This window comes from Lathyrus oleraceus, chromosome 7 (assembly GCF_024323335.1).
Source record: "Lathyrus oleraceus cultivar Zhongwan6 chromosome 7, CAAS_Psat_ZW6_1.0, whole genome shotgun sequence".
Classification (NCBI taxonomy): domain Eukaryota; kingdom Viridiplantae; phylum Streptophyta; class Magnoliopsida; order Fabales; family Fabaceae; genus Lathyrus; species Lathyrus oleraceus.
This window is the reverse complement of record NC_066585.1, coordinates 300604633-300613667: the sequence shown is the minus strand read 5'-3', so window position 1 is coordinate 300613667 and position 9035 is coordinate 300604633.

Below are 9035 nucleotides of genomic sequence, written 5' to 3'. Positions count from 1 at the left end.
TAGGTTCAGAGGTTTGAGGTGAAGAGGTTGGAGGGCTGAGATTTAATGTTAGAGGTTCAGGTTCAGCTTCAGGTTCAGGTTCAGGTTCAGCGGAGGTGTTTGGAGGGGTGATATCAGAGGTGTGGAGGTCAGAGGGTTGAGTTTCAGAAGGTTGGTCTTCAGAAGTAATGTTGGTTGTTTGTTCTGGGGGAGGTGAAGTTGCTTCAGATTGTGTTGGTTGTTGTGAAGCAAGGTTTTGAGCCTGAATTTGGGCTAAGGTTGGAGAGTTAGGGTCAGAGTATTCTGGGTCAAAGGAGAGGTCAAGGTATGGAGGTGATTCTGGGGCTGAAGATGATGAAGAGGAAGTGGTAGTGTGAGCAAGATTAAAATTGGGTAGAGGTTGTGAGGTTCTGGTTGTAGAAGGTGGGGTTTCAGAGGATGTGTATATAGGTGGTGTTGGGAGAGGATTAGAAGAAGCCATAAGTTGTTCAGAGGGAATAGAGGGAGCAGACTTACCAGTAGATACTTGCAGAGGTGCTGGAGATCTTATTTCAGAGGTTTCTCCTATCCTTGCTCTCTTTGCCTTTGAAGACTTATTCTTAGAGGGACCTCTTTTGAATCTGACAAAGTCTTCTTCTGAATCTAGACAATCGTCCAATCTGAAGTCAGATATGTCGACTCCTTCATCCTTCAGACGCTGCAGATAGTGGAGGATTGCATCTACGGGTTCATTCTTGAAGAACCTTGCAAGACCATGGGGTAGCTTCCTCTGATCTTTCAAGGCATCCCAGGAGGTGTCCATAGTGGGTCTGACTTGAATCTTCTTCAGAATTCCCATGCTTTTCAGATTTCTGGCGTTCAGAGGCTTTCCAGTATCTATCGCCAGATCTTTCATCAGTCTGTTCTTCTCCAGATGATCTACCAGCCCATTTTCTATGAAGACATCAGACAAAAGCCTTCCCAGAGGGATGTAGGCTCTGGGTTTCATGTGGTTTCTGGTCTCCCTTACAGAGTCTCTGAGATATCTGAAGAGAAGTGCAGGAAGGCAGAGCTTCACACCCTTGTGAATGCAATACAGAATGCACTTCTGATCTGTATTGATGTAGTCAGAGGAGTTTGATGTTGGGCGATGATGAATGGTTCCCAGAATGATCTTGAGCCATACTCTGAGGTTCTGATGAAGTTCTTTGTTCTTTGAAGGATTTCCTTCAGTGTTGAGTTTGAAGATGGTTGGATTGATTTCTTCAGCAATGCGCCTTGACCTAGGGTTGATGTTGTAAATCCTTTTTCCTCCATCTTTCTCCATGTTCAGTAAAGAAGCAATTGACTTTTCAGTAATCACTATCTTTACCCCCAAAACAAAGGAGATGATGAAATGGTCATCAGCGTCAGCAAATCTCCAGAATTCTTTGATGAGATTGGGTAAACAGGGCCATACAGCCTTTGGAAGTAATTTTCCCACCCTTGTAGACGGAGTTCTTCAGTAAGATCTACTCCATTTCTCTTCATGTTGTCGAAGTCCACTAGAGTTTCACACAACACTTCCAGTCCCTCAAAGGGAGTTGCTAGGTTTATGTGGGGTTCACGATCAAGAACATGGGGTTCCTTGTACACTGGAGTAATGGAGACTCCTGTAACAGTTGGAGTTGGAATGCTTGAACTTTGGGCAGTGGTGTTGGATTCCATTTGCTGAGAAAAGTTGAAAACTTGTTGTTGTTGAGCATCCATAGTTGATGAAGATGAAGGTGAAGATGAAGAGTTTGTAGAAATGCTTCAGAGAGGGTTTGAGAGTGAGTGAGAGTGATAAGTGTGTGAAGTGTGAGAAAAGTGTTTAAATACCCTAAACGAAAACACATGCAAAACGACACACTATTCAGCGTTAGCACAAAGCACAAGTTAGCACGCTTGGGGGAAAAATGATTAAGGCTCATTAATGAATGTCTAATCCCAACAGTATGCATACTGCTCGAGGAGATCTCAATCGTCTGACCTTTGATTTTCTTCTGGACAGCTGTCTAGAAGTTCTAGGGTTAGATGCTAAGTGCTCCACGTGTTTTGATGTATCTGATCTTTAGGAATACCAAAGGATTGGTTCCTGGAGATTTCTAACTCAGATATCTTCTTAACTGGTAGAAGTATCAGAGTCAGAGGCAGAAACACATTTGTTTATGTCAGAGTCTCATTTTACATCTTCAGAGCCACACTTCATTCAGGGCAATTTTGAATGTTTAGATTTTCTAAGATAAAAAGAAATCTATCTTCAGCTAGAGGCTTAGTAAAGATATCTGCCCATTGATGATCTGTATCAATGAACTTCAATGTTACTATCCCTTTCTGAACATAGTCTCTGATAAAATGATGTTTTATTTCAATGTGTTTAGCTCTGGAATGTAGAATGGGATTCTTACTTAGACAAATGGCAGCAGTATTATCACAGAAGATAGGAATGTTACTCTCGAAGATTTGCAGATCTTCTAACTGATGCTTCATCCAGAGCATTTGAGTTGTGCACAGTGATGCTGAGATATATTCTGCTTCTGCAGTTGATAGAGCGATAGTTGATTTTCTTTTGCTAGCCCAGGATATCAGATTGTTTCCCAGAAGCTGGCAATTTCCAGATGTGCTTTTTCGTTCTAGTCTATCTCCTGCATAATCTGCATCACAGTAACCCGAAAGTCTATACTCTGATGTTTTCTTATACATCAGGCCCAGGTTAGGAGTTCCTTTCAGATACTTGAGAATTCTCTTAACTGCTGTTAAATGAGATTCTCTAGGATCTGATTGGAATCTGGCACAGAGACAGACACTAAAGAGAATATCAGGACGAGTAGCAGTCAGATAGAGAAGAGAGCCTATCATACCTCGATAGAGCTTCTGACAAACCTTTGCGCTTACTTCTTCCTTTTCAAGAATGCATGTCGGATGCATGAGAGTTTTTGCAGAGTTGCAGTCAGCCATGTCAAATTTCTTCAGAACATCTTTAATATATTTGCTTTGGTGAACATATGTAACTTCTGAAGTTTGGTTAATTTGAATTCCCAGAAAGAACTTTAGTTCTTGCATTAAGCTCATTTCAAATTCTGCCTGCATTAACTCAGAGAATTCTTGACAAACAGAGGCGTTAACTGAACCAAAAATAATATCATCAACGTATATCTGGCATATCATGAGATCATTGTTAAGGTTCTTACAGAAAAGTGTGGAGTCAACTTTCCCTCTAATAAAATTGTGTTCCAGAAGAAAATTGCTTAAACGGTCATACCAAGCTCTGGGAGCTTGTTTAAGTCCATATAAAGATTTTTTAAGTTTAAAAACATGTTCTGGAAAATTTGGATTTTCAAAACCTGGAGGTTGGTTGACATACACTTCTTCTGATATATAACCATTAAGGAATGCACTCTTGACATCCATTTGATATAATTTAATAGAATGGTTAATAGCAAAAGATACAAGAAGACGAATAGATTCTAACCTTGCGACTGGAGCAAAAGTTTCATTATAGTCAATACCTTCTTGTTGACTATAACCTTGAGCTACCAGTCGAGCTTTGTTTCTGACGACTTCTCCTTTCTCATTCAGCTTGTTTCTGAATACCCATCTGGTTCCAATAACGTGAGTGCCTCTGGGCTTTGGAACAAGATCCCAGACATCATTCTTTGTGAATTGATCTAATTCTTCTTGCATGGCTGAAACCCAGTCGTTATCTTGAAGTGCTTCATCACAGGACGTAGGCTCAATCAGAGACACTAGTCCCAGAGGAGTATCTTCAGAGGTCCTGAAGGTAGATCTGGTTCTGACAGGTTCGTCTTTGTTTCCCATAATCAAATCTTCGGATACATTGATACGACTTTTAACTTTCTTTGGGATTTCTGGGGATTTAATTTCTTCAGAGTTCTGAGTGACAGTTGCTTCTGGAGTTTTATCAGATCCTGCAAGAGTGATTTCTAAATCTGCAAAATTTTCAACTAGCTTTGACTTTTCAGGGTCAAGCTTATCATCAAATCTGACATGAATTGATTCTTCCACAGTTTTGGTTTCTGTGTTGTATACTCTGTAGCCTTTAGAGTGTTCTGAGTATCCTAACATAATACCTTTCTGTGCTTTGGAATCGAACTTGTTCAGATGTTCTTTAGTGTTTAAGATAAAGCAAGAACATCCAAAAGGATGAAAATATGAAATGTTTGATTTTCTTCCTTTACACAGTTCATAGGGAGTCTTTTCCAGAATAGGTCTTATAGAGATTCTATTCTGAATGTAACACGCTGTATTTACAGCTTCTGCCCAAAAGTGCTTTGCCACATTAGTTTCATTGATCATGGTTCTGGCCATCTCTTGGAGTGTCCTATTCTTCCTCTCTACAACTCCGTTTTGTTGTGGAGTTCTAGGGCAGGAGAAATCATGGGATATTCCATTAGAGTCAAATAATTCCTCAAAATCTTTGTTTTCAAATTCTCCACCATGATCACTTCTGACTCTAATAATTTTAGAGTCAAATTCTTTTTGCACTTTGGAGCAGAAACTAGTGAATACAGAGTGAGACTCACTCTTGTGCTTTAGGAATTTCACCCATGTCCAGCGACTGTAATCATCAACAATGACTAGTCCATACTTCTTTCCATTGACTGATGTTGTTTTCACAGGACCAAATAAGTCAATGTGGAGAAGTTCCAGAGGCTTAGAGGTAGAAACAACATTTTTCTTTTTAAAGGATGTTTTTGAAAATTTTCCTTTCTGACATGCTTCACACAGAGCATCTGAAGAAAACTTCAGTTTAGGTAGGCCTCTGACTAACTCGAGTTTATTTAGCTGAGAAAGTTTCCTCATGCTAATGTGGCCCAAGCGTCTATGCCACACCCATTGCTCTTCGTGAACAGTCATCAGACATTTAACATTTTGTTCTTTTAAATCAGAAAGATTGATTTTATAAATGTTGTTTTTCCTCTTGCCTGTGAATAGGACTGAACCATTGTTTTGATTTATGGCTTTACATGTTTTTTGATTAAAGATTACATCATAACCGTTATCACTTAATTGACTTATGGATAACAAGTTATGCATTAATCCTTCTACGTAAAGGACATCAGATATAGAGAGAAGAGTACCATTACCAATAGTTCCGGAGCCTCTGATCCTTCCTTTCTGATCTCCTCCGAAACCTACAAATCCAGCGTCTTTAAGTTCCAGACTTTGGAACATAGACTTTCTTCCCGTCATGTGTCGCGAGCATCCAGAGTCCAGGTACCATGACTGGTGTCTGAACTTTGCTGCATAGGATATCTGCAACATAAACAATCTTATCTTTCGGTACCCAGAATCTCTTGGGTCCTTTCTGATTAGTCTTCCCAGAGTTTCTTATAACTTTGGGTTTTCTAGCATTTTCAAATTTTTGTTCTTGTGTGTGTGTATAGTGATATGAAAATGGAGATTTAAGTTGGTCACTAGAAGAAGTTTTAACTTCCTTAGGATCATACCCAATTCCCTTTTTATTGTTCTGACTGACTCCATAAATCATGGATGCCATAATACTCCTACCTATTCCATTTTTCAGAAATTCTTGAAAGGCTTCTTCGTATTCATAAATTAATTTATTTGAAGTTTGTGGTGCTTAAGACAACGCTTCTTCTAATTCTAAGCTTTTTCTTTTTGCTCCATCTCTTTCTAATGTTAAAGATCTGATTGTATCTTCCTGCGCTAGAATTGTCATCTCAAACTTGCCACATTCTTCAAATTTTGCCTTAAGACAGCCTTTTATGTTTTTAAGCTTTGTTTTAATTTCTGATATGAGCTAAGAGTTTCTGACAAGCATGATTCTAGATCAGATCGAGAGAGTTCAGAAAATACCTCTTCAGATTCTTCATCTGAGCTGCTCCTGGATGTGGTAGCCATAAGTGCCACGTTGGCCTTTTCATCAGAGTCAGATTCTGATGACCCAGATTCACTATCATCCCAGGTAGCCATTAATCCTTTCTTTGTCCTGAAGGTATTTTTCTTGAAGCTTTCTTTTCTAGAATTGTCTTTCTTTAGCTTGGGGCATTCATTCCTGTAGTGACCTGTTTCTTTACATTCATAACAAGTAATATCTTTGTTAGTTTTACCTTTTGAGGTTGATTCTGATCGATCCCCTCTAGGTCTTGGTCTTCTGAAGTTGTTGTTCCTCTTTTTCCAGAGTTGTTTAACTCTTCTGGTCAGGAGGGACAATTCTTCTTCATCATCAGAATCTTCTAGTTCAGAGTCATCAGTATCTTCAGTTTCTGCCTGGAGAGCTTTGGTTCTGTCAGGTTTGCGTCTTTTATATCTGGACTTTAATGCTACGGACTTGTTCCTTTTCTGAGGCTCATCTTCCTCTAGTTCTATCTCATGGCTTCTGAGGGAACTGACAAGTTCTTCAAGACTGATATTGTTCAGATCCTTTGACAGCTTCAGAGCAGTAACCATGGGTCTCCATTTCTTTGGCAGACTTCTGACTATCTTTTTGACGTGGTCTGCAGTTGTGTATCCTTTGTCTAGAACTTTGAGACCTGCAATCAGAGTTTGGAATCTAGAGAACATTGCCTCTATGGCTTCATCATCTTCCATTTTGAAAGCTTCATATTTCTGGATAAGCGCCAGAGCCTTTGTCTCTTTGACCTGAGAGTTTCCTTCATGAGTCATCCTCAGAGAGTCAAGTATGTCTTTGGCTGTTTCTCTGTTGGTGATCTTTTCATACTCGTTGTAAGATATAGCATTGAGGAGTATGGTTCTGGCCTTGTGATGATTTTTGAAAACTCGCTTCTGATCATCTGACATCTTACTTCTGGGAACTTCAGCTCCATCCTCTGTGACAGGAGGTTTGTATCCATCTGTGACAATGTCCCAGAGATTAGCATCATAGCCTAGAAAGAAACTTTCGATTCTATCTTTCCAGTAATCGAATTTCTCTCCATCAAAGACAGGAGGCTTAGCATTGTAACTATCTTTTTCATTTGTGTGGGCCATAGTTTTTCTCGTTCTGGATCTCTCTACACTGTTAAGTGTTTGATTAGAAAATCAATAACAGAGCCGGAGCTCTGATACCAATTGAAGGTGAGAAAAACAAGAAAGGGGGGTTTGAATTGTTTTTGGAAAATAAGCGCTTTTTCAAAATGAAAATCACACAAGGATTTTATACTGGTTCGCTTATAACACAAAGCTACTCCAGTCCACCCGACCAAGGTGATTTCGCCTTCAACAAGGACTTAATCCACTAATCTTGAAAGATTGTTTACAAACAACGTCTAAGAGAAAGATCTCTTAGTCCTCTCAAGTATACAGACTACGCAGAGTCACTTGAGGAAAATAAAACAATAGATGAAAGACAATGTAATCTAGAGTGCTTCTAAGATAAGCAAATATTACAACAGTAAGAACAAAGTGTTTCACGTACTAAGCAAAAGCTTCGTGAAGATTGAGAGAATAAAACGTTTTTATGTGTGTTGATGTTTCAGTAAAATCTTGTAGTGCCCTCAATGTTGATTTGCAATCCTTTATATAGAAGAGAAGGATCCGTTGAAAAATCATAGCAGATAATAACTCTTGAATAATAATTAGTGCCATAACTTATGTTGCTTGTTGCCAAAACAACTTTCTCTCCTTGAATGACTACTTTCCAAAAATAGTTCCTTTTCATTTGAATTTTGGAGTTAACGTCTCTTTCTGTATTAGGAAATCCATTTCCATAACTTTATTTGAAGTTAACGTTACTCTTCCTTATTTAGCAATTCCATAATCAGAGTCTTCGTGTTTCTGGAGATCTTGGAATCTTGCTATCTAACTTCTGATGTTGATCTCTTTTGAGTTCTGATGATTTCTTCAGATAGCGCTGAGAACTTCTGGAGTTTGACATACCGTTGTTCAGAGTCAGAACTTCTAGAGCGTACTTCTTGTTCAGATGCTTCTGATATTTTGCTGTTTTGCTCAGAGTTAGACTTTCTTGAACGTGTTTCTACTTCAGATGCTTCTGGTCTTCTGATAATTTGTATCTGATATGATTCTGTATCTGATGATTTCTTCCTTCTTTCCTTAGAACCCTGCACACTTAGAAACTTTTCGTTAGGGTGCCATTTTTGGTTTCATCCTTTGTTATCATCAAAATCATGGAATCTGTTGTAGAACAATTTTTGTTCTTACATCCTTCAATACCTTAGTTGCATTGACTGGTTCAACATCTGCATAGAAAACATAGTGTACTAGCTCACCTTCATTATCGACCACATCATGTGATGTAATCACTCATTATTGCAACCTCGCATGCATGTGTCTTATTCTTTGAGGTTTGTTTGTGCTTGCTGTCGAACTTCTCTTTCAACTTCACTTTTTGGTTCTTCACATAAGATTCGCACTGAATCCTTCTTTGCATTTTCAGTCTAATCTCATTCCTTAAGCTCATCTATGATCATGTCCATATTGATCACTATTTGCTTGTTCACTAGGTCGAACAACTCATAGCCTCTAGTCAAATGATATCCTATTAGGATCATTTGATATGACTTATCATTAAGTTTTCTTCTCAACTGATATGGCACATGTCTATGTGATATAAATCCAAATACCTTCAGATGACTCAAGTTAGGCTTGATGCTAGACCAACATTCTTCTGGCGTGATTCCTTCTAGCCATTTTGTCAGACATCTGTTCAAAATATATGTTGCAGTTGACACAGCTTCTCCCCATAATTCTCTAGGTAGATGCTTGCTTTTCAACATACTTATCACCATATTCATGATGGTTATATTCTTTGTTTCCGCGGTTCCATTCTGATGTGCAGTGTAGGGTGGCACCATCTCATGCATAATACCTTTTTTTCCACATAATATGTCAAAGTCTTTCGACATATACTCTTCACCACCATTAGTCCTTATAATCTTGAGCTTTTGACCACTTTGTCTTTCGACCATAGGTTTAAACTTGGAAAATACCTCGATAATTTGAATTTTCTTCATGATCAGGTAAGTCCATAGTTTTCGACATAAATCATCTATAAAAGTGATAAATTATCTGTTACCTCAAATCGAATCCACCTGGATGGGACCACATACATC